The sequence below is a fragment of the Phasianus colchicus genome, chromosome 3 (genome assembly GCF_987193195.1).
Source record: "Phasianus colchicus chromosome 3, bPhaCol1.hap1.1, whole genome shotgun sequence".
Taxonomy (NCBI): Eukaryota; Metazoa; Chordata; class Aves; order Galliformes; family Phasianidae; genus Phasianus; species Phasianus colchicus.
In genome coordinates this window covers 52,223,838-52,251,404 of record NC_143438.1, presented here as the reverse complement: position 1 = coordinate 52,251,404, position 27,567 = coordinate 52,223,838, and the positions used below count along the sequence as shown (strand labels likewise).

The 27,567-nt window shown below is 37.0% G+C and overlaps 1 long non-coding RNA gene across 3 annotated transcripts in view; it reads right to left on the bottom strand.

The window, feature by feature from the left end:
- Positions 1 to 27,567, bottom strand: part of LOC116242237 (uncharacterized) — a 46,776-nt gene that overhangs the window by 18,427 nt on the left and 782 nt on the right. For all 3 annotated transcript variants that reach the window (XR_016465147.1, XR_016465145.1, XR_016465146.1), the window contains exon 2: positions 2,532 to 2,619. This is a non-coding gene — a long non-coding RNA (uncharacterized LOC116242237). The remainder of the gene's footprint in view (positions 1 to 2,531; positions 2,620 to 27,567) is intronic.

The following is a 27,567-nucleotide window of genomic DNA, read 5'->3' as shown; positions in this document are numbered from 1 at the left end:
CTCAAAACAACAAACCAACCCAAAAAACAACAAATGCATCACTGTCCAGGTGCTAATTTAATGAAAGTCAGATTTTCAATAAAAAAAAATCTTAATGCTCAAGCCAAAGTATGAATTTACCACTGAGAGCCAAAAAAATGAAGATGTATTCTGAGCCTAGCTCACTGATACACAAGTGAGCCCCTGTCCATTGGGCTGCAGCAATTGCTTAATGGTCACTGGCAACAGGGCTCAAGGTAATTTAACAACAGAACAGGATACTCTTGGGTGAGTTTTAGAACCAGCCTTCTATTCATGTGCTCATTAATTAGGATTAATGATATTTCTGGCAATTATGCACGTAGCCAGAGGATAACTGGGTCCTATGTGCATAGGAAGAATATTGGAAGTCCTAAGGTTTTCACAAATGCACGCTTCATGAAAAATAAACCACTTAAAATTGATGTACTTTAAAGCTGATATATTCTTTAAGGAAATCTCCTTCAAGCTATGTACCAAAGCTTTAAACCATATTATACTTTACTTTATCTAATGTTGACGATGTGGGAAATTCTTGCTTATGTACAAGGCTGGAAATTCTGTTCACCGGATGAAGTTTCTGGTGATGTGGCTATGTCTGCCTGAAGTAGAGAGAGAAATAATTTCTTTCTACATCTCTCAGACTAGGTGATGTTGGCCTAAAGCACTGACTTACAGCAGCTGCCTGGGAAAATAATGCTGTTACTTGCTGTGCTTATAGCAAGGCTGAGCTGCTTATAGACCTCGGGGATGTAGAAGAACTAAATGAGTGAAAATATTCTTTTCTTTTCATGCAAATATTGCATTTCTTGAACACAATTTTTTACTACAACCACACCAGAATCATCCCTGTAGTGAGAACATAAACATGGCTCAGGGCAGAGAAACCTGGACACATTGAAGAATCCCACACGTGTAATGTAAATTCATTTAAATCTTAATTAGCTTTAACTATGTGTAGGTGCAAAGAGAAAAATATGTTGTATGCTTTTACAATTGCTAGCTAGAACCCTGAATTACATTAACAGATAGTTTCTCTTCCCCAAAGAATGAAGCTTTTTTTCTGCCATTCAGTCACAGTTACTACATGAAATGATGATCATCTTTTTAAATAGCTCTACGCAGATGCTTTTTGTCTGTTCAGCATGTGATATTTCTGCAATATTTTCTCTAAATTGCTGCGACTGAGGTGTCCAGAGTGCAATCATTTTGCTGCCAACATTAAATTGACAAAGGATGACAGATAAAAACATTATATGTTGAAACAACTCAACTATCTGTCATTGGAGAATTATGTAATTCATCTCTTTGATTCCTAATTAGATTCTGATAACTGCTGTTAAGAGGATAATTTAATCTCAGGGTTTTGTTGTAACAAGTTTATTAGAATTTTACTAAAGAGAAGCTATGAGTGAAAAAAGAATATTCTAAGATGAGTAACTTTGCTGTTTTCAAACTACATTACTGTGAGCCAGTCAGGTTGGGACAATAGCTCTGTACTGCTTCACTGATAGACTGGGAGATAAAACATTTCACTGTATCTGAAGGATGCATTCTTTCTTCTTTACGGTTTTCACATTCAAATTTTGTGTTCCTTAGCCCCTTTTGCATACAATGTGAGAAGAATATGCAACAGAACATTATTCCTGTAATTTTGAGACCCTCATCCAGCTGCAAACCAGAAATATTTCAGTGGTTCAACTGAGAGTATTGCACGCAGAATGGGATGTGGATTATTCCTGGCCACTCTGTTTTCTGGCATGCACAGCAAAAGTCATAATGACGTTTTCAAGATCATTCCTTGCTCCCTCTGCATGAAAGACTGTTTCAGTTTGTATGGAGATGCCTCCTACCAGATAGGCCAGGTCCCTCATCAGGAAGGCAGAATTTTGAACGTACCTTCCAGACCTACAGCAGGATCACATGTTACTGTCACACCGCTCTATGTAATGTAGCAGCTACACCATGCATACCAGACAAAATCCATGGAAAGGAACATGAGAGGAAACCTTATCATGTTTTATCAATGAAAACAACCTCTAGTTCTGTATGGGTAGTCTTGGAGAACTTTGTGTCCAAGAGTATTTGGAGATAGGCATTCTTTAAATGGAGAAGAAGCTGAACAAGGTCTTTGCCCCTTGCCAGTCTGAGACATATCTATCACAGATTCTAAGGAATATGTAAGTAATTTGATTTTAAAAATATCTATAACATTGTTTTTGTAGGCTTGATCTCATTTATCAATATTAAATTTGTGCTAATTTTGGTTTTATAAATATTGATTGAAGAACAAGTGGTGAGCTTCTTTTTAAAACATGGATAGACTAGAAGCAAGTCTTCCATTACTGTAACCTACCTAAGTATATTAAAAAGAATTAGACCAACTCAAGGATTCCACATAAACCAGAACAATTCTAATTCTCGTTACTGAGGATTCTTTTAAACTACTGTTTATCCTTTGATACAAATTACGTTCACTTGTACAATGATATGCAATACATTTGGAAACTCACCTTGTAGACACAGCATTTATAAGATTCTTTGCGCAGTTCATCATTTCTGTACTTCTTTCTACCACAGTCCAGGGATTGCAAGGAGAAACTAGAAATGAAGAGAGAAGCGAGCCTGTAGTGTCTGAATTTCTCACTTTGCAAAGTTTAGTTCACTTTTGGTATATAACACAAGCCGTTTTTTTTATGATTAAACTGCATTTTACAATTTTTTTTAAACATAAATACTGTTTCTAGAAGTCTTTTAATTTATATATCTTTTTTTTTTTTTTTTTTTTTTTTTTTTTTTACTACCTTGACTACCCACATCTGCTCTTCACTTTCCCATGCTATTTCCCATGTCTCTACTGAACTGCTTCTGATAATCCAGCCCAGTTTACTTCAGAGGAAATCAGCTGGGTTACTATAGATTATTTTCATTGGTTAGTTGACTTTAACTAAGTGATTTTAATCACCATGGACTGGGGATTTACACTTTTCCTTCTATTCAATGGGGGATTTGGGAACAATTTCCAGTAAGGAGTCAATAACAAATTAGGGCAGGAATTTCTTCAGCAAACACTCCAGCTACTGTTCTGCAAGAAGAGTGTCTATCTCGTCACGTGAAGTAGCTTAAGGTAAGGTTTCAACAAGAGGGAAATCTGAGGAATTAAATAACTGCAATATTGAATAGTTGTAACTGGAGAATAGCCATCTTGCTCCATGGGGACTTCAAAGGGAAATGAATGAAGAATGAAAGAATGGGAAAAAAGAAACAGAAAAAAATTGGAAAAATGATAATAGTGGACTAGCTGCTCTTGTCCCTGTCTTGGATTTGGCTATTAATTGACCTACTAATGTCAGGAGTATGTTTTAGACCATATTACCTGCATCAAAATATCAGCAAGCACAAGAAGAATCCTGGAGATCAAAACACAAAAGGAGATAGCAAGGAGAGACTTCTCCTACAGTACATTAAAAGCAGACATTCTCTGGAATTCCCTGCTGCTGTGTCCCTGGCAGTGCCTAGTCCCCCTCTGTCTGCAGAATACAATACCACGTAATGGGATTTACCTCCTCTTATAGCATAATTTGAAAGGAGAATGAATTACTTTCTACAGAAAAGATTCTGCAAGAGGATTGTTTCCTGGGACTAGTTTAAAATAGCATCACAGTTAACAAAGTTGCATAATGCAGATCTTGTGATTTTCTCAGATGGCTGATATAATAAGATAATAATGAAAAATACATTCTCAGCATGAACTTCCAGACTATATTCAGACAGGTTAAAATTCATAAAATCTTTGAAATTATAAATGATTTTGTGAGCTCACAGTGGCTGAATAACTAATGAGACTCAGCAGACAACTCAATTTAATGTATGACTTGCTATTTCTTTTAATCACTCAGCTCCAACAATTTCATCATAGAGTTTTTTTCTTCAGAACTTTGGAACGCTGAATTAGCTGCAGCTGCATTGAATACAGACTGCATTAGAGTAACTGATTATCTTTAAATGAAAACTCAAAATAGAGGTGAGTAGCATTTATGATAGAAAACTGCCTGATTTCAACGAAGATATTTGGTGGGTTAGAATGACATCTAGTGACTAGTTCAGGTTCTAGTGCTGAGATATAAAAATAAGGAATAAAAAAAAACAAAAAAACAACCAAAACGAAACCCACAGAATAAAACTCTGTTTTCCTCTGATGATTCTTTCTTTGCTGCCCCTTATGAAAGATTTAATGTAAAGGAAGGCATAAATGTAAATGACAGCAAACCAAATCCAGAAACAATGAAACTGGAAGGAAAATCACTGAATTAAAGGCAAAAAAGGCATTGGTGTAAGGGGAAAAAGCAGTAAAATGTGTAATGTTTCTAAGACTCCGGGAATTCAAAATTAAGACCCCATCCCACTCTTCAATGCAGATTTATCATTCAGGAAATAAAATCTCTCTTTTATATGTGTTCTACCCAGGCAAATAAATGTTAAGAGACTCTTGAAGGAAGTTTATGAACAGAAGCTCACCCATGTTGTGAAAATACAGTTTTATAGAGACCCAAATCTCCAGCTATGAATGATAACCAGTGGTTCTCTCCTATGTGATGCAATCATTCCACTGATTCACAAAACAGTGCATAACAGGGAAAGAGTTCATATGGTATCTCATCCAAGTCTAATATTAACTTGGAAATATTAACAGGAAAATATTTGTATTTGGTTAATCCTAAGAATATGCAAAGATTTTTTTCCATGTCTAATTCTGGATACACAGCTGCAAGTTGTTGAGATTAAGGATTTGAGAGACAAATGGGAGAGTTAAACATCAGTTCTATGTCTGAAAGTAGAGAAAAAGTTTTCAATTGAATTGAATATTCAAATTATTTTGAGTACATATCCAGTTGAAAAAAGTTTGAACAGTGTTCCCAATCTTTGGCAAATCTCTGGTGCTCAGAAGGTAGCTGTGGCACTAGCATTGCATATGGTAACTTTCTGAGTATGTAAAATGTGTTTTCTTCTTTAGATCTGCAGTGCCTTTTGATCATACATGATCAGTCTTGTCCTGTAATAAATGTCGCCATCTCCTGTTATTTGTTTAATGTGTGGGGATATTGATCACTGACAGTGGTACAGACACTCCCACAGACTGGAGTGATCAAAGACAACCACTGCTCTCTTGTCTTTTCTGTACTTTCAGATTAGATTTATCCCCTTTGTGAAAACCAGCTGTTGCAAATACTTGGAAAAGCATTCAGATTCTTTATCCAGGGGCACTGAGGATAAATATGTTCAACATCGTACACTCACATACAGCATGACTGGAGCTCCAATATGTATTTCAGACAAATGTTATGCATAGTCAGTGCATGCAAAACCTTTTTCACCCTTATTCATTACATGAATGACAGCAATGAACATTGTAATGTATGAGAGACAAAGAACTTACGAATGAATAGGCAGGAACAGAGAAAATGAGATGTGAACTGAAAGTCGGGAAGGAATGTATTGAAATTGTCTGTATTTTAGTGTTTAGATTCACTCTGTGTGGGCATTGCTTACAGAGAACCAGTCACAGGAAAGGTCAGAAAATCAGTGTCAGATAGCATGAATCTGATCTGATAGGCTTTCAGAGAAAAAAAAAACCACTGTGTTCTGTGCTAAGGGTGAGGGCAGAAGAATCCCTTACATTTTCAGTAAAAACATTCTGGAATAAACTTCTGTTCTGCAAGCCCAAATCTGAGCTTTACTGAAGCAGACATGGAAACTGTTTCCCACAGCATACAGGGACCTGATGATGTGGATACCGACAAGGAATCAAGAGTTTTCCTAAAGCTCTTTCTAATGCTTACTACACAGATTACCAAACATGTTTTTTCTCTACTAATGCCTACTTTGTCTACACAAATTCTGAATGCTTGTTCAGCTGGGTATTTGCATGCACTGGACAGCTTCTGTAGGGAGTTAATTTAGATAATAAAACATAAAGAAATGATCTAGAACAAGGCTATGGAAACACAGAGGCAAAACAACACAGAACTGCCACTGAGCATGACATTTTTGTTCCTTTACCTACCTAATTTCAGATATTCAGCTCATCCCTGTACTCAGCATTGCACTCATAAACAACCTGAAATTGTGGCAAGCTATTCAACAGTAAGAAATATGTTAAGTAAAAATTAAACATGGTAATCCATTTGATGTCTTTTAGGGAATTAATCTCTGGCTAACCATCATCAGTGACAAAAATTTTACAGTTTCTTTGTTACCATTTCTGGAATAGTTTTGTATTTTTTCCTGGTTTCTTTAGTATGAAGAAGCTCTTTGGAAGTATGAAGAAGAACATATGAAGAAGCTCTTGTAAACTTGCAAACCTTATTTACAAGCCACCAGATACTTTCAGATTTATATATATATATATGTGGAGATATATAGGCTATTCATGAAGGCTATTCACGAAGGCTCATCTTAGTAAACATTATTTTTATCCAATTTGAATCATGTGATGAGAGCATCAGAATGAGAGGAGGGAATGTGGCAGAAGTCTGCTTGGTAGCAAGTCCCCTCTGAGTGCTGACAACACGTTGGCTGCACATATCCTATGCTTATGACACAGCAATGACATCTTTGCTACAGCAAGTGCAATTGTATGGAGATCATAGCTCTGCTGCTGTATTGAGCTTACATGGCAAAATTTATTTGAGGGTGTGGGAGCTGCAGGGATGTCTGCATCAGCAGAGCCTGGCAGCTGCCCTATGCCAGGTAACAGCCAGCTCCAAAAAGGAGTGGGAAATTTGCTGGACATTACTGCTGGCATGATGAGTGTATCAGTCTCTGTTCCTTGCAGTGCCCTGCAGAAGTCAGCTAGACTGCATGTGGGTATATAAAGCTGAAGTTACTGTTTTTTGACTGCTACAAAGAGCAAAGGAGTGAGTGCCTTTGCCTGAGTTACCTCTGGATAATGCTTACTGTGTATTTATTTCCTTCATCCAGAATCTGGAGTAAACTTAATGACCTATCTGAACACTTTCTAGAAGTTCAGGTCAAGCATTGTTTTATTGTATATTTTCATCTTCTTGCATTTTCAGCTATTTTATATTAAGCTGGAAGGAAATTAATGTCCTGGACCATTTTTATTCACTGGTATGGAACATGCTTATTACAATTTTACATTATAGCAAGATATTGCTACTATTCTGGGTTTATCATATATATTAAAGGCCTTTACATATTTTTCATTTTTAAAAACATGGACAAGATCATCTCCATACCACTGCAGTACTGTAAAACTATTCTACCTGATAGGCCGGCAAGCTGCCTGGCTGCAGTTGTCTTAAATCACGACTTTCCATTTTCTCCACTCAGGTGGGAGCCATTTGAAAATGTTCACAGATATTACAGGATTTTCTATCGCTATCAAGCATCACACACTAAGCTGTACAGAATCATAATTTCCTACAATTTGAAGATATTAATATATGACTTCCTATGTCCCACATCAAATAAAAATACCATAATTGAATTTTCTTGGGAAGCATCTGTCTTTATTAAAATCAGTCAGCATACACAGATTTGTCTGCTAATTAAGGGAATACTCTAATTAGACCACAGACTGAGCTGCTTCCCTGGATTCATCTTATTGTTAGCTCTTGAGCCATGCTCACATTGGGATTTGCACAGATGTTCTGTGACTGTAATTCAGGATTTCTCAGTGCATCTATACTTAGGTGCAAAATATACACCCAAGAGAAAGTTTAACTTCTGTCCTGTTCTTTTTTCATCTGAGTAGTATAATGTTCTGGCCTTTCTTCACTGAAACACAGATGGAGAACATGTAAATCCCTATGAATAGAACTAGTTTTTCCATATCTGATTTTTAAGTCAGGCTTTTTATTGAAAAATAGGGGGGTCTACAGTGCATGGGAATGAACAAATTTTATTCCAGTGTAATGAGTAAAGCAATTCTTGTGAAAAATTGCAGCACTCAGATGTAATGAAGATCTGTAAGTTAATTGTTTGAAGACCACTGTGGGAGCCGATGGGCTTCTTTTATGTCTGGTAGTGGAATTAGCTTCTGTGCTGCCCTTGACTGGTGAAGGGGATCAAACAAGCAAACTTGAGTTGAAAAATATTGATTCTCTGGTAGACTGCAAGAGAGATAAGCTTTGGTAGGTGGGATGAACTCTTACTCATTTGATGATTCTGCCTTCCCTGGCAAAGAGGAGTATACAATTGCTAAAACCATACCTTGCACAGCCCTATCTCCATAATTTCTATTGAAACTGAGTGACAGTATTGCTGGTAACTCAAATCTACCTCATTATGTTAGACAAAACTAGAAGATGGTTCCCTAAGAGCCTGCAAAATACACAGAGCTGCACAGCTATCTCCCACTCTCTGCTCTAATAGAGCAAATGAAGGGAGGATGCATTCTTCTTTCATTTGAAATTGGAAATAATTCCACAGAAATTAATGGAGCTCCCCAGTGCAAGATGGATGTGAAAAAAATGCCTGGCCCAGAAGCTATAAATTAAGCGTAAGTGAAATTTAGAGAGACAAAGAGAAATTTGTGTAGTAAGAAGTTATATAGAAATAAAATGCATTCTACTCGACTGGCTGAGAACAAAAATGAATCAAAATATTAATGAATACTGCAGACTAAGAAATAACTTCTGCTTCAGTGCTTCTTTCTGTCTCTCTCTCTGCTGCTACTTTCACAGTGGCTGAAGTTATTGACGAAATTAACTAATATATTTCCTGCTTCATGCAGTTGATTATGAGAGAATCATCAGACGTAAGTATAATATCCTTGAACCTGGAAGGAAAGAATGCACTAAATACTGAATTCAATTAAATTCTGAACTACAATTCTAACTCATGAAAAAAGAAACAGCAGTACAACTAAATGATTTTGTTTTGTTTTGGCATATTCCAAGGTAATTTCAGGTGATGCTCTATTTGTATTGTTGTGGTATTGTATGCCACTAATAACTCGGCATTTGCATGAACAGGGGAGCATACAAGATTGTGAATCAGTGTTTGCAAAAATAGTCCAAGCCACTCAATTCCTCTGTGGAAAAAAGAATACAGAGTCAAAAGCATGAGGCTGATGAGAACAAAGGAGAAGCAGCTGAACAGACAATTGCAAAAAATACCACTTTTTCTAGGAAGTGATTATTTCTTGCTGGCTCCTCTTGTCTTCTTTAAAATTAGTCTACTGTATTGATTTAATTGCTGGAGCGTTGAGATGGTCAGGGAAGTCATATAGTCTTAAAAAGATGAGAGAAAATATAGGTAGCTAGAAAACTGCTATAGCTGAATTTTACTAAAAAATTTCTCCAATAATGAGCTGTTTCTAACTCCTGCAATACTAAGGAGCTCATGTTCCATTTGGGTGTTTGTAGCTGAAGTTCATCTTTGGCCTTGGCAGACTATTATTTTGGGTTGATATCAGTAAGATATGCTGTTCCTCTAAAATGGGCTGAATGTTTTTTTTCATGGGAATTGTACCCTCCAGAGACAAGGAAGTTTCAAGTTCCCTCTTATCAGATATGCATTTAGAACCACTTCCAAAAGCTTTTGCTCTTTGACTGCTCATACAGCAGTCAAATCCTTGTGCAATACTTCCACTTCTTTGGGCCAGCAGCCTAACTGCTCACTTGTTACAAACCCGAATAAGATGAAGTATTGCACAAGCAGGGGAACAGAACCTGCTTCCCTTTCTTAAGTCAGATGAAAGGAACTTTGTTGCAGAGGTTAAAAATAACTACTTCACATCCACTTCACTTGGGGAGGTGAGGGGTTATTATTGCTTCTCTGTAGTTCCTTTTGCTGATTTACACTTGGAAATGAGGAAGACCCAAAGAAAAGTGGAACACATCTTTTTGCATAGCCTGATTTTATGCCTGTACCAGCAGTTTTGAAAATGTGCCTGAGCAAGTATATTGAATAGAACCTAATTTTCCTAATATTCCAGTTATGTAACAAATACAGCATCTTTTATTACATATGATAACTTTGCAAAAATGTATTGAAGTCCTAGCTGACAAGGTCCTTTATGAACAATGTTTTATCTTCTTATCAGGCAGAATACTTTTTGTTCCGCATTACTATACAGAAGGAGTAAAAATATTGAATTCATACAATTAAGAAATTATCTTCTCAAAGTTTTCATGGATGATAAGAGAAGATTTAACTGATCCTTTTGTGAAATGCTGCTGTTATCATTTTATTACAGAATTAATATAGATAACAGCTTTGAGTGACGAACAGTCTTACTGGCCTCTGAAATCTTCACATATTTACCACCACTATTGTTAAGGGCAATCTTGTGGAGTTTACTATGTTGACTCTGGACAAATACTTCACCTTCAGGATAAGCAACACTCAAAACTATAGTCCTTGGGAATGTCTAAATCAGAAGCTTTTCAGTGCCCAGTAACAAGTTATGGATAATACACAAGCAGAAGCACAGATTAATTTTCTAGACAAAAGCATATTAATATATCTGGCACTACGCCTTAAAATCACACAAGGATTTCCTTAATTGCTAGAAAATTTCTGTGCTACTGAAACATTAATTACATCTTCCACTCTCATATAATAACCAGTGTTTGTTCTGTTCATTAACTTGTCCATCAAAGTTTATGTGCCAATTTGCAGTCTCCTCTATTACAACCATTTGGTTATACTTTTCAAAATTGCTGGGGCTTAGGTTAAGCACTGCTCCCTCACTGCCTTTCATAAACTTCATCTAACAACAAAAGTCCACTAAGATGTATTAGTTGCCTGAATCACTGATTTGCTCCATCTTTAGTCCCAGCATACACTACATATTCCTCCAGAATTAGCCTGGTGATAAACATGTCCCCCATACTTTCCAAGTTTGGTCATATAGTTTATCTACTTTTAAATTAGAAAATGACCTGTGCTCTCTTTGCAACTTATGCAAACTCACCTTTGTCAAACCCAAATTTGTGGCAACTTTTTTCAGAGAAAGGATGGTTTTGTCTATCAGAGAATATAACATATAGATAAAAAGTGTGGGAGTCATTTCTAGTGTTGGTGATTTTACTTTTAAGGTGATAGCAATTCTGTAGCACATACGAAATCTTACGGTGATGAGGCAGTGACAGCAGGGGCAATCAGAGAACGCAGTGGGGAAAATCAAGAGAAATACTTTAAAGGAGTTAAGAAGTTATCCTTTAAGGAGGTGGCAAGACCATCTGCACAGCTGAAATGCCTCTACACCAATTCACACAGATTGAGAAACAAACAGGATGTGCTGGAAGCTACTGTGCTACTAGAAAACCACAATATAGTTGCTGTCACTGAAACCAGGTGGGATGATTCATGTGACTGGAGTGTGGCTGTTGACAACTACAAGCTGTTCAGAAGGTACAAGTGAGGAAGGAGGGGAGGGAGAGGTGTTGCTATCTACATCAGCAAAGAAATAGGATGTGAGGAGCTGTACCTAAAGAATAGTCATGAACAAGTTGAAAGCCTATTGGTGGCAGTTAGAGACTGAGGCAGCAAAGGAAGCCGCCTCTTTGGTGTCTACTACAGGTCACCTCATGAAGCAGAACCTGTTGATGATACAGAAGGCATCCTGATTGCAAATGTTTGTCCTGCTGGGAAGACATCTTCTGGAAAAGTAGCATGGTGAACTGTAGGCAATCCAAGAGGCTCCTCCAAGAGGAATGCAGTGAGGATAACTTCCTGAATCAAGTAAGAGAAGGACCCACCAGGAGGAATGCAATACTGGACCTGTTGGTCACCAATGCTAATGAACTGATTGGTGACATCATGATTGAAGCTGCCTGCTATGACCATGCTAGAGTTCATGCTCTGGAGGGATATGAGACAGGCAAAGAGTAAAACTGGGACACTAAAGTTTAGGAAATCAAGCTTGCAGCTCTTCAGGGAGCTATGCAACAAAACACCCTGAGAAACTGTCCTCATGAGTAAGGGCACAGAGAAGAGCCGGCAGATATTTACAGAAGCTTTCTTCAGAGTGCAAGACCTCTATGTCCCCAGGTATAGAAAGTCAGAAAAGAAAGGCAAGAGACTGGCATGGCTGAACTGAGACCTGCTGATCAAACTGAAAAGCAAGAAGGAAATGCACAGGCAATGGAAACAGGTATCATGGGAAGAGTATAAGGAAGCTGCTAGGCTGTGTAGAGATGGGGTCAGGAAAGCCAAGGCCCAGCTTGAACTAAACTTGGTAAGGGATGTCAAGATCAACAAAAACTTCTACAGGTACCTTGACCAGGAAAGGAAAGTCCAGGAATATGTACCCCTCCCAGACACAGGCAAACTGGTAATAACAGACAAGGAAAAGGCTGAGGTACTTTTTTCGCCTTGGTCATCTCTGATAAATGCTCACCACAGCCCTCAAATATTTGGTTTGGTAGGAAGCGGTTGGGAAAGCAACATTCCTTCCACTGTAAGTGAAGATCAGATTCATGACCACCTGAGGAACCTGAACATCCACGAGTTTTTGACTCCCAATTAGACGCATCCCAGAATCCTAAAGGAAGTGGCTGATGTGGTCACCAAGCCACTCTCAAAGATATTTGAAGAGTTGTAGCAATCTGGTGAAGTCCCTGGTGATAGGAAAACGCACCCATTTTTAAGAAGTGTAAAAAGCATGACCTCAGGAACTATCAAACTCCCTTTGGTACCTGGAAAGATCATGGAATGACAGCTAGACTATGGCACATGCAAGACAGGGAGGTAGTACAGGAGAACCAGTATGGCTTCACAAAGGGCAATTCCTGTTTGACCATGCTACTGGCCTTTTAAGATGGTGTCACTACATCAATGGACAAGGGAAGAGCCACTGATATCATCTATCTCGACTTCAGTGAGGTCTTTGACATAGTACCCCACAACATCCTTGTCTCCAAAATGGAAATATGTGGATTTGATGAGTGGATTGTTCAGTGGTTGAAGAACTGGCTGCAGGATCGTGTCCAGAGTGGTGGTAAGGCTCAATGTCTGAATGGAGATCACTGATGAGTGGTGTTCCTCAGGAGTAAGTACTGGGACCCAGTGCTCTTTAATATCTTCATCAGTGACACTGACTGTGGGATCGAGTATATCCTCAGCAAGTTTGCTGATGACGCCAAGCTGTTGGGTGCAGTTGACACACCAGAGAGACAGAATGCCATTCAGAGAGACCTAGATAGGCTTGAGTAGTGGATCCAGGTGAACCTCATGAAGTTCAACAAATTCAAATGCAAGGTCTTGCACCTGAGTCAAGGTTAACCCTTACTACCATTACAAGCTGGAGGATAAAAGGATTCAGCACATCCCTGCTGAAAAAGACCTGCGGGTACTGATGGATGGGAAGCTGGATGTGAGCCAGTAATGAGTCCTTGCAGCCCTGAAATCCAACCATATCCTGGGAAACATCAAAAGAAGTGTGGCCAGCAGGGCAAGAGAGTTGATCCTGCCCCTCTACTCTGAGCTGATGAGGCCTCACCTGGAGTGCTGTGTCCAGATGTGGAGCCCTCAGTACAGGAGAGACATGGACCTGTTGGGGTGCATCCAGAGGAGGGCCACAAAAATGATCGAAGGGATGGAACACCTTTTCTACGAGGACAGGATAAAAGAGCTGGGCTGTTCTGCCTGGAAAAACGAAGGCTGTGAGATTACCTGATAGTGGTCTTTCATATCTAAAGGGGAGATACAGGAAAAAAGGGGACGACTCTTCCGTATGATCTGTGGTGATAGAACAAGGGAAAATAACTTCAAGCTTAAAGAGTGTAGATTTAGGATGGTTATGAGGAAAAAGTCCTTTAAAGTAAGGGTGATAAGGCATCAGCCAGACGTGGTGGATGCACTGTCCCTGAAGACTTTCAAAGTGAGGCTGAATGAGGTCCTGCACAACCTGATTTATCTGTGAATGTCCCTGTTCGTTGCAGGGTAGTTGGACTAGATGACCTTTAAAGGTCCCTCCCAATCTAACGATTTTATGATTCTGAGAAACAGACACAATGCAGAATAATCAAATTCAAAAACAGGTAATAGATAATCAAGTTACCTATATTTAGGGAATTAAATCCAATTTACTTGGGTAAACAAACAAAACCCCATAACCTTTTTTATTTTTTAAATTATTTTTAAACTGTTTGTACATAAGCATTGAGAGCAATCTACGTCATCAGCAGATAGTTCTTCTTTAGAACTTCCCAAAGAAGAAGAAGGAACGGTTGTTCCATTTTTGGAATATTTTCTATAATTTTAACTCTCTTCTGATTTTTCTTTTAATAAAATAGTGATAAAACTTGTATGCCTGGTTCTCAGCGGTTGTATTTTTTTATAATGTGATTTTGCTCGGAAAAACACAAACAAAAGATAGAAGATTTTGCTCCCACTAAATGATGCAGAAAGAAGTCTTAAAGAAATCAAAAGATAGACATGAGAAAACACAGTACAATTTAATTTGCTTTTAAAAGGAGATATATAGAGTATTAGGCATTTGACTAGTTTTCTTCTTACATTTGAAGATATCAGTAAGGTCTTCCTAGTAAATAAAAAATAGTAATAATCAAGGCAAATTCTGTACTGTATGGTGTTTATGAAAATGACTATTGCAAAGAGATTTCAATTTCTGCTTGGTAATAATGCAATAAAGATGATAAGTTTGCAAAATCTTTCTCTTACCTTCTTAACATTAGGCTGCAGAAGAAAAACACCCTTGTAGATTTATGGCTAGTCTAGTGAATATTTTTTCTCATAATACACAGTATCCTTAGGTACTTTCTTATTCTTTACTAAAAGTAAATATACATGAGGACACATTAAAAAGTATATTTTATCATGATATCTAAATGAGAAGTACTTGGAGTTAAGATTAGCAACATGATTCTAGGAAATGTTGATATGAGCTAATTTCTTGGTCAGTTTATGAAACTGTCTGCATCATTCCTTTGTAATTCAGTTAAGGTGGCATCCTGTACTACTACCTTATTTTATTACAATATTTCAAATGCCTCTAATATCCTAAGTCATATATCTGAGATTTTTAAAGGCATAATGATGTATCTTCTAATAATTCTCATTTGGGGAATGCTGTTTTCATGGGGGGGAAAAAAAAAAAAAAAAAAAAAAGATGTAGTAAAAAAAGATGTAGTAAAAAAAGATTATGGGACAATATTTGATAGATTGAATGCTCCACATTTTCATTCAGTTTTCTGATGTTGAAGTTTATATTTAATTTCTAGGGTAATTTATTACTAAGAATAATATCTTACAGTTCATTTTAAAATGATGACTTTTCTGTTCTTGCAGATGTAATTAAAATGAGTTACTTAGGTTACAAGGGATCATTAATATCTGAAATTTAATGACATTTTGTGTCGGATCATTAACAATTGGCACTTGCTGCAAATAACTCCCATAAATGTGCTTTAAGAATGTCTTTTATGCTTTAATCACCTTGTATTCTGTTAGAGTGTCTTGATGATATGAAGTGTGACCTGTGACCATGAATTCTTCACAAGAACAGTGAAATATGGAAATGAAATGCAACAAAATACATGCAGAAGATAAAACACACTTACAGAAATTGTACCACATTATCCTAATGGCAGGTAAGAAAGGCCAACCAAAGAAATTGACAGATATGTGATCAAAAGATGCTGTGATCAGAAGAATGTCATTCTGTTGATAGAACTGGCCGTAGAATATACAACACATAGTTACTCTCAAACAAATAGATGCAGAAATTATTTTGGCTTGTTTTCATTGTCTTTCATCCTTGCCCATTCTTTTCATGCCATCTATTAGAAAATCCTTAAAAGGACATACAAATCATAAACTGAAAGGAAAGAAGAGAGGGAGCAGGAGGAGGAGGAGGAGGAGGAGGAGAGGGGGGGAGGGAGGGGGGAAGGGAAAAGGAGGAAGAGGAGAGAAGGAGGAAGAAGAGGGAGGGGCAGGGAGAGAGGGAAATGTGTCATCTGAAAGCTAGTTATCTTGATCTAAATTAAATATTAAAGTATTTCAGATGTCTAAAACCAGAAATGTGAAAATGCATTGCCTTGCTCCTAGAAGAGGCAAGTAACAGAAATGATAGAGCTGAATAAAAACAATCATTAAATGAACTATTTGTTTCTGTCTCTCCTGTTGACCTAAATGGCATGAAATAATGAAGTGAAAATCTTGTTTTCACATTGATTCAACACAAAACCATTTCTAGCTTTTAACATTCTGGAGGAAAAGGGTTATTTTTTTTCTTTTATCTTTCTTTTCAGCTCTCTAGTTTTACTATATATATATATTTTCCTGGTTATCTACTATTCATGCAATATGTGAATGTAAGTGCCCAGTCTATTTCTGTAGATTGAAAGACATGTCTTATTTCTCCTGATGCTTTGCAGAAAAATATTATATTTATCTCTATTTATCTCTGCTGAAAACTACAGCAGTGTATGTTATTTAGGAGTCCGTACTTCCTCTGCCTTTCTTTATTATTTTTCTTCCTACATTTGAGTACTATCTCTATCACATATGTTTACTTTCTTGTTGGGAAGCCTTCTGTAACAAAGATGATCAAATTTGTTCCTTCTTTCTTTCTATCTTTGAAGACTATACCCTTCTATTCAGACAATGACATTTTATTATTTTGAAAACTGAAGAAACAGCAGACATTGACTATTGATAAAGAAACATATTTCTGTTTCACTGAATAATAGAATGTCCCAAGTTAGAAGGGACTCACAATGTTCATCAAGTCCATCTCCTGGCTCTACATGGGACCACTCAAATCCAAACCATGTATTAGAAATCAGTATCCAAACTCCCCTTGAACTCCAGCACTTGGCACTGTGACCAGTGCCCTTAGGAGCTATGCCCACCATCCCCTGGTGAAGAAGCCTTCCCTGAAATCTAGCCTGACCCTACTCTGACACAGTTTCATGCTGCTGCTTCTTCAAGTCCTGTCCCTGTCACAGAGAACAGAGCTCAGCGCTGCCCCTGCACTCCCTGTGAGGAGCTGTAGGCTGCCACAAAGCTTCCCCTCAACTCCTCTGCTCTGGGCTGAACAAACCAAGGGAACTCAGGCACTCCTCATACACCTTGTTCTCCAGACCCTTCCCCATCTTCATAGCCCTACTTTGAATGCTCTCATATATCTATTGTGGTACCCAAATCTATTTGAGGTGAGGCTGCACCAGCTCAGTAAGCTAGCAATAGTCTCTTAGGGCACAACCCACTGCATAAGCAATTGGAACTGGAGAACTGCATTTTGGTCCAGTGCTTTATCCTCAGGTAGTTACATGAAATCCAAGTTATATCCCTAAAGGAAACTGCACAAAGGCACTTCACTTAACAAACAAACAAACAAACAAACAAACAAGTCTGTAAGGCATGCTTTTCAGTGAATTGTAAAATAAAACTGTGAGGTAAAAGCAGCAAATAGTTTATGGTATGTAATTACTTACAATCTTGAAATAAACAAGTTGATTAGGTAGAATGTAAAAAGAAAGATTTTATCTGGATATGATAAATTAAAATCTGAAACTAAAGTGGATTTTTTTTGTTTGGTTGGTTTGGTTTCTTGCCTTTCTCATGTTCTTTTTTTATGATTCAAATAATGAATCTTATCAAAGAGCAAAAAAATGAGCCTGAGAGACTGAAACTGTTACAGATCTTTTAACTATTGTCTGAGACCTAAGTTCTGTCCATGATAAGGGCAAAGGACTAAAAGAATACTAACTGGTCTTGCAGCAACAAAGGTCATTTATAGGGGAAAAAAAAGAAAAAAAAAAGCACCGAACAAATGACCAACCAAACAAACAGAAGCAGTGACAAGCAGAAGAGCACATACAAGTGAAAATCTGTTCCTCTCTTAGTTTCTACAATCAAAATGTCATATGCTATCTGTCCTTCCCTTACTGGACAGGCTATCTGGAACAGAGGAAATGAGACTTGAATCACCAGCCAGTATGATGTACTCACTCTGCATCTTGATAAGCAGAATACATTGCAAGTGGAACTTGCGAGCTGACAGTTCCAAAATGATAAAAAGAAAGGTTTTATTGTCATTTTATTTCAATAATAAACATTTCCTCTTTTAATTTGCCCATTGCTGTAGCACAAAAGTGATTTAATAGTTACGCATAGCAATATATAACGGATTGTTTTTTGCTTGTTTGTTTTACAGCAGTCAGTTTTTATAACAGTAGATATCTGAGTAAAGATTTGAAAGCATATTTATGATTAATGGAAGGGCAGGGCGGGGTGAGGGGAAGTGCTGGTATGCTAGTGGTCCTTTCCTGTCTGTTGTGAGAGATGATCAATTTGTTTTCAGTGCTGGTTCAACTTATCACAGAATCACAGAATGTCCTGGGTTGGAAGGGACCTCAAGGACCATGAATCTCCAACCCTCCTGTCACAGGCAGGGCCACCAACCTCCCCATTTAATACTAGACCAGGCTGCCCAGGGCCCCATCCAACCTGGCCTTGAACACCTCCAGGGATGGGGCTTCCACAACCTCTATGGGCAGCTTGTTCCAGCACCTCATCGCTCTCATAGTTAAGAACTTCTTCCTGATATCCAACCTAAACCTTCTAACCAGGCATGTATCCACTGAAAATGGGATATTTATTTTATTTATTATTATTATTATTTTTTTAATGAAAGACTGGAAAATACGTATTTGCTATTTAATTCCTGGTCTGTCAATGAAAACTCTGTGAATGTGAACACAATAAAGTTCACTGGATGACAGCAAGAGAGTATTTTCATCTCTACCTTTCTGCAAATCCCCTGTGCATTTAGGATAATGAGAACAGCCTTAGAAATTTGATAGGTTAATGTCCCCTGTCAGAGCATTTGGGTCATCTGGACTCCTTCTAAACTTAGCAGAACAGAAGGAGCTCTAAAATCATCAGCTAAGGATTTTGAACTAAGCCACTCTGAATATAGAAGTAACTACAATGAAAGAATGATTTTCAGGAAATTAAAGCTAGAAACTCTTTTCTGCTGAAACACAACTATTTCAAATTATAAATAATTGATTTTCTTTGTGTTTGGGGATTATTTATTTTCAGATGCTTCTTTTGTATCCATAAACATATGGATTCATTTGCTAACTTTTTTTATGTATTGAAGACAACACAGGAAAAAGAAACTGAAACTGAAGAAAGAGAACAGAAGAAAGCTAGGCAGTAAAAATAAAACAATCTGTGAAAGTAAAAATATCACATCACATCCACTGAAAAGAACTTAAATAACAAAAAGAAAAATAAAATAATTAGAAATTTTAATTAATAGACCGCACAGATGTTGGGCAACCATTTCAGTATTGGCTGATTGCCTTGTGCATAGTTTCTCCTTTTCATTATTATTATTATTATTATTATTATTATTATTATTATTATTATTATTATCATTATCATTATTAAGGGCAATCAGCTGGAAACTATCGGGAGTACCCTGTAAGTAAAAAGAAATAAACGTATGAAGTGCTGAGTTCAGTGTAAATCTAAGTTGTTCTAAGTATCATAACAAGATGCAGAGGGAGAAGAAAAGGTAACAAAGAAACAAAACAGAAGGGTGCTAATCTTCCAAATGATACTCAGTAACTTGAATGTTCGGAGCATTCACTGGAATTTGTAGCTACTTCTACAAGTCCTAGGATTGGTGTCTGTTGTATCAGGTATAATATATTAAGTATCTTTTCCTCCCAGAATCTCTCATTTCCTCAAGCAGAAATAGTAATACTGCTAGAATCTTTGATACTTTAGTTAGAAATGGTTTATAACCAGCAGATCTGGTTGGCATGTAGAGGAACAGCACAATAATTTTCTAACTTCCTTTGTTCTAGGAAATCAGCTGCAGCTTTTTCAGATGTTTACTGCTGAGTAAACAGGTGATGTAAAAGGCTACTATTTCTTTTTCAGAATACAGATAATTGAAATTATGCCCAAATGGTCTTGCAATCTTTGTCTTAGAAAGCAAGAGAGGTGAAAAGCTGGGGAGAGTTCTGTTTTCCAATTTTTGTTTGTTTCTTGTTTTTACGTACAGAACTTTTAACTTAGATCTGGAAGAAGTTCAACCCTGGATAGTCACTTTACATAGATTTTGTTTTATTATTATTATAACAAATCATTGGTTACTTAAGCTATAAGGAAATAAATGTTGATTTTGCAGTTAGAAGAATAAGCAGCAACAGTCATGGTCAGCATCACTGCCTCTACACAACTGTTGGTAAGTGACTTTTGAATGAGGTTGTGAATGAGTGAGAAAGCATTTATTCATTTTTAGCACTGCCTTTTTGTACACTATAATCAGAAATGTAGCAAAACAATATTTTAGTAAAACATTAAACTGTATTATTTAGCTTTACAGAAGATCAAAGAAATTTTCAGAGGACAACAGCCTTTATTTCAGCTCTTAGGAGGGTTTAAACTATTTAAACACTATCTCACAAACTAGGCCAAGCCTTGTATTGAGAGCCAAATAAAGCAGTGAAACTGCAGCTGTAAACTTTACTAAACTTATCTGTGACTTTTGCCATTTCTAAATGAGATTTCAATAGAAACATCTGTCTTCTAAGACGTAAGACTCTGCTGTCTCTGAAGTCTGTTTAACAAATTCTGATTGCTTTTTTCCTAATTGCGGTAGAAAGAGTGGGACCAGATTGTTTCTATTTATATATACAAAGGAATTGCATCTCTGAGGATAAGATTTTAGCCATGAACACAAAGCAAAGTCCTCAAGCCTTCCACAAAATCAGCACTGCAGTGATTAACAGCCAAACCACATGATGTGGTTTTATATTCTGACTTCTAAGACTTGAATTACATCTTTAAAAGTGAGGTTAGGGAAGCAGTCCAACGGTGTAACTTTATCTACACTCTGCTCTTAGGAAGCCTTGATCACACTCCCTTATCAAATGATATCATGCAAAGCACTGTATTTGCTGCCTAAAAAAATAGTTATATCCACAGCACTGAAGTTTTAAAATTGTTTAATCTCTTGATTGTAATCCTTACATTAAGTATTAAATTCGCTTTTTAATATACAATGACAACACTAGCTAAGACTAGTTATGCCAAAGCAATGACTGATTATGTGATTCTGGGTATTTCGTATTCCTATAGTAACAAAGTATAGAAGCTTAGTTAACTGATGCTCCTTAAAACATCAGCAGAGTCTGTAGCATCTAGATTATGTACTTCTTACTCTCTTTCAATTATGTGAGAAAGTCTAAAAAGTTACTTGATGGCATTTCCCCATCTGTATAAAAGCTCCAGCTAGTGTTTGGAAAGGACTGCACAAGAACATGTGTTCTGTGCTCAAAATCTGTGTTATGGATGCAAATGCCAGGCATGTACAGTCATGAAGTTAACTGCAGTTTAAAGATACAGTAATTACTTGTTTGGACATATGATACCTTGAGAAATTTATCTTCTGATATTGTTGAAAGACTCAGCTATATATCCAGAGATCATGATTCACAGAATCACAGAATCACAGAATTGCCAGGGTTGGAAGGGACCTCAAGGATCATGAATCTCCAACCCCCCTGCCACATGCAGGGCCACCAACCATTCCACCTAATACTAGACCAGGCTGCCCAGGGCCCCATCCAATCTGGCCTTGAACACCTCCAGGGATGGGGCATCCACAACCTCTCTGGGCAGCCTGTTCCAGTACCTCATCACTCTCTCCGTAAAGAATTTCCCTCTGACGTCCAACCTAAATCTCCCTTCCCTCAGCTTAAAACCATTTCCCCTTGTCCTGCTGTCAATGATTAATTCTTTTGAATTATCTTCCTTTATTTTCCTTCTTAATACTACAGAATTTTGTTAGTGATTGAAAAAAGAGCAAGTGCTCCAACATGGCTTGGAGAAATTGAATGAACATATTCACATTGTCACTGGAAAGATAAGACTGGTAAGACTTCCTTATCATTAAAGAAGTCATCAAAGTATAAAATTTACAAAAGCTACAGGACATCAAACTTCAGCTCTGCAGAAATGAGAGTCTGTGAAACATTCTCATTCTTGAAAGGAATGGATAAATATATCTGTGCAAACAGAATCAGGCCTGTTCCCAAAACTCTGTAACTGCCAAATTTTTGCCAAATATCTACTGTTAGACACTCTGCTGTGAAATTAGGGCAGTGAAAATTGAAATGTTCTGAAATGACATTCTTAACATCAGAAACATTTTCCAATGGAAGTTTCACCAAAGTTGGTGTGTTCCAATGTTTTTGCTTTGACAAACTGTTCTTCTTTTCTGTCTTTGGCAGAAAATTTGTCACACATTCATAAATGGGAGTATTTTAACTTCATTTTTGGAGTTTAAAACTTTAAAGCCCCCTAACTACACACTATTTTCTTCCAAAAAGTTATTACTAGAGCATGTAATAGTCTAGTATTGGTCTCTTGACTTTATAAAACTGGATGTTTCTAATTGACAGCAGAATTTCACAACATTTTATTTACTGTTGCAACTATATATAAAAAAAATGGTATATTATTTGTCATGCCCAAGAGCTGGGCTACAGAAGAACAACAAAATAACCAACAGGTGCAGCCAAAATTGAGGTGTCTCAAAGACTTGAAATGGCAACACAAAGGTGAATTATTTCTTGCTCAATGGGCCCATGATGCCTCAGGCCATCAAGGAAGAGATGTGACACACAAGTCGGCTAGAGATGAAGGAGAAGACTTAACTACAGACACTATTGCACAGGTTATCCATGACTGTGAAACATGCACCATAATTGAACAAGACAAGAAGATAAAACCTCTCCAGGAGGAATGGCGATGGCCAAAGTATAACTATGGGGAGATATGGCAGGTAGATCATATCACCTTGTCATGAACCCACAATGATAAGCATTATGCGGGTGTCTTGAAACATAACCTGTACCCTATGCTACCATCCGAAACACCATATTAGGTCTCAAGAAACAAGTCCTCTGGTGACATGGCATTCCAGGAAGAACTGAGATAGTGGATCTCATTTCAAAAATTCCCTTGTAAATACTTGGGCCAAAGATCATTGAATGATGAAACGGGTTGTTAAAAACTATGTTGAAAGCAATGTGTGGTGGAACATTTAAGCACTGAGAGAAGCGTTTGGGAGAAGTCATTTGGTTGGTCAATACCTAAGAAGTATGTGCTCCCTGTCCCTGACTGTCTCACCTTCAACATTAGAGTGAGGCCTTTGATTTTAACATCTTGCTCCCATTTATTTGTTTTATTAGCTTCAATCCCAATTAATTTGTATTTCTTCTATTAATTAGTAAATTAACTTTCTTCCTCAGATTGTTGCCACTGTTTTTGTTTTTTCCTCCTCTTTGTTCCCTTTCTGCTTCTTCCCCCCTTCCCCCAATTCCACCTCCCCCCTTTTGGGGCCTGTTGGCCCATTGTCCCCCTATCATGGACACAGACTGTCCTAGAGATAACACCGTGACATTATTTTAATAATATCACTTTATGATTTTTTTCACGAACATTTCAAAAGCAACCTCATGCTCCAAAATCTGTGGGTTTCACCCCTTCCTCCCCCCTCCCCTCCCCCCACCTTATTCTTAACTATTACTGAGAGAAATATCTTTAGTTTGCATTACCTGCAATGTTAAAACAACATGAGACCCTAGAGTGAAACCCTTCACAAAAACTAAGCTTTCATGTCACTTTTGTGTGAGGTTGTGTAAGGAGCTGCGTGAGATAGCTCTACAAAGGAAAAAGGTGGTGATTTGCAGACTCAAAATGAATAGCATTAGAAAGAATTGCCTTTCATACTCTTTACTAAGCTTGTCACGGAGGCTTTTTATAAGAAATGGCATCTGGGTCTACTTAAAAGCAAAAAAGCAATATCAACTAGAAAAATAAAATATGAGTGGAATATGAACTCTATTGCTATCTGTTACCATAAGTGTAGATAACAGAAATGAAGGAAATAAAAGATACATTATGTCTCATTTTTTTTTAATTATGTTTGTGAGAGAGTGCATGTGCATAAGTTCTTGCTGAGTAATACTTTCCTATGGCATCAACTACAACATGCAAACAAATTTTTGAGTAGAGTTCTCAGAGGTGAAAATTAGTAAAAAATAAGTTTTATGACCAAAGTTATATTACCAGAAAAATTCCAACACATTCTCTTTATAGTTGCAAATTGACATTTGATTTAATAATGGGATTACAACTGATGTAATGAGGTTAGTGCACATGAGCCCAATCTCTAGACATTACTCTAGTTCTCAGTGTGTTTTGGCATGAGCCTGATGTGTTTGTATGCCACAAAGAGAGATGTTAACTTTCCTTGTCAGGTATGAATTAATCCTTAAAAATCTGAATTACCCTAACCTCACACAAACTGAAGTTTCTTGAAACTCTCAGACAGGTTCTTGTGCTTCTTACTCTGAGATTTTTACTCAAGGCATTTTAATTGTTTGACTGTGCAACAAGGATTACATAGCAATTGTACCACGAAATTTTGAAATGCTACTGCCCTACTGAACAAAATTTCATTTAAAAATACATCAAGCTGCTATGTCTAAGAAAATAAATAGCAAAAAAACAACAGAGGTACTAACAAAGTAACTATTCTCCTGCTACGTGTCATATTAATAATAAAACCACACTATACTCATTTATCAGTTTTTATTGCTGCAGTTCACAAATATAGAAAAGGCAAGGAACAAAGCTAAAGTTTGGGGAATATTTGTTGAGTGGAAGAGGGATCTTGCAAACTTGTGTGAAAGCACTGTTCATGTTGACAGGTGATTAACTATAGCCTGCGTCAGTCAGTTGGACTGGCCTCACTGAAAATGAAGATAAAGTATCAGTCACTAGAAGTCAAATAAATATGATCATTAGATTTTAAAAGCTGTGTTTAAGGAAGAGACAATCATGTTGGTAAAAATGACTAAAACTGCAGAAACAAGGCAGACAGAATGCAAAAGCTGCAAGATTTATGTACTCCTTTACTACTCTGTTGTTGATAAGAAGTGTTTTAAACAGATAAACAACAAGAAAAGATGTGACAGTCATGCAGTATTTCTGTCTCAGTAACAATATAGGAGAAGGAAACAGGCAGTTGAAAGACAAATTAGGAACTTGTATCGGAGTGGAGAGACAATCTAAAGACATTTATATTGAAAAATGGAAATAGCTAGTTAAGAGTTAATGATGGGAATATAGTTCATTCAAAGAAAGGCAGTAAGAAATAACATGATCATATATTAGTAAATGACCAGGAGAAAAACAGACAAACAAACAAACAAACAAAAAGATTTTAAATTAGTGCTGCTGAATGTAGAACTGCATGCTATATGGACAGCACACTTGTACATGTACTGTTGTAATTCCTAACTCTAACAAATGATTTAAGCACAATAGCACCTTCTTTTTCTTCAAATAGCAGAAATACTGACAGAGATCCATGATATTTGTGTCAGGAGCAGGTTTCATACTTAGTTGGAAAGCTGTTTAAGATTATTTTGCTAAACTCAGTGTTTTCTGGTATTTCTTTCTGCCTGCTGTCTCACAGTACCCTATGTCCACCATTATAAAGCCACAACAGTTTGTGGTTGTCACTGAAATAGATTCCACGTCCGAGTAGCACACAGCAATTTCCAACCCACCTAATAAAACTTGTTGTGTTTGGCCTCATTCTGCTGATCAATTAGAGCAAAAAAAGTTTAAGAGCTCATATCTCCAAAGACTGAAAAAGATGTTAGCTTTAACATGTAAAGTGAGTCTAATTTTTATTGTTAGCAGTGGTTTTGTGCTTGACTTCTGTAGGTACTTTGTACCCTTCTCTAAAGAAAGGAGCTGAAATACCTGATGTACAGGATGTTTTTTCCAAGATAACTGAACACTGATAACTTTTGGTGATAGTGTGAGTCCATTCTGTCATGCAGGTATTGATTAGTTTATTTTCACTCATGTACTGAACACTGATAACTTTTGGTAAAAAAAAAAAAAAAAAAATAGTGTGAGTCCATTCTGCCATGCAGGTATTGATTAGTTTAGTTCCACTCATGTACTTTGCATAATATTTACTGAACTGGATAAAACCAGTTACTATAACATTTTGGAATAGAAGTGTTGAAGAAGATTTTGATTACTATGGCTTTGAAGACATTGTTTTGTTTTGTTTTGTTTTCAGTTGTTACTCTAGTGAAATCTTATTTGATTTCATATTTTCCAATTCACTGAAAATTCACTGTTAGATGATAAGACTGAAAATGGGGAATGAGAAAGTTTCTTTTAAAATATCTTTTCCAGAGTAATTTAAATGAAGGACTTTTCTGTGCAGATTCAATTGCAAGATGAAATATGGTAAAGAGCAATATACACTCAATTGAATTTCCCCTTCTTACTATAAGTACATCCCAGTAATGTGACTTATTCAAAGAAGTGGTCTATTTATTGTAGAGTAAGCTTGTTACTGAAGAAAGAAATATTTAAAGAAGATGGAGAGTGTTTTAAGAATGTTTTCAGAGCAGGTGCTTGGACTAATCATCTATCTCAACTGTGTGTGAGTCATGCTGCAGGTTGCTGCAGGAGATTCAATTTAACATGATACATCTATCTCCCAAAATTCCATTTTTATGTTCTTCCACATATGTCTCTATTTCCTTAAGGTATTATTCCACAGGTTTTCTTGTGCTCATCACAGTAGCGTTTAAAATCTTGCAAAAGTGCACCCAGCAGTCTATACAGTTAAAACAAAATTAATACTGCTGAGCTGAAGATTTGACGCTTGCTTTTAGTTATACACAGCCAGTGATCTGTATATTACCACTTAATATAGTTCCTGAAAGTTTGGGCTAATCTTAAGATACCAAGTACTATGAATCTCACTCTTGTCTCTGACAAGATTCTGGATTCTTCAAGTTGCCATTGTATTGATATTCTAATGGCCTTCTGTACAGAAAAAAATCCAAACCAATATAAAAAACATTAATGAAAGTGAAATATGAGAGAAGCACGGCAAATTCTACTTCAATGTGAGATAGTAACAAGACATAAGGATACAGTACATTTGTACATTTTTGCTTCATGAAATCAAGTTCATTTCTATGTGGGTCCTCTGTATATGCATCTGAAGCTTCAAATTTAAACTGTGTATGTATAAATTAGTTCAGTGTTGTATTTTATACTCCGCTTAATGAAACAAATGACATAAATCAAGTTGCCTAGCTGCTACAGGCATTTCAGACAAAATGAATCACTCAATCTGTCCATCTATCTGATAAGCATTGCAACAACATTCATCAAATTATGGCTTGTATCATAACTAGTGTAGCCAGAGCTGGTTGTCCCTCTATACTTAACATCGGTGAGGACATGCCTTGAATACTGTGTTCAGTTTTTGGACCCCTCACAACACGAAAGACATTGTGGCTCTGGAGTGCGTCCATAGAAGGGCAATAAAGCTATGAGGGGTCTGGAGGACAAGCCTGATAGGGTGAGGCTGAGGGAGCTGGGATTGCTCAATCTGGAGAAGAGGTAGCTCAGAGGAGATGTATCACTCTTCACAGCCCCCTGAAAGGAGGTTGTGGTGAGGTGGGGCGTCAA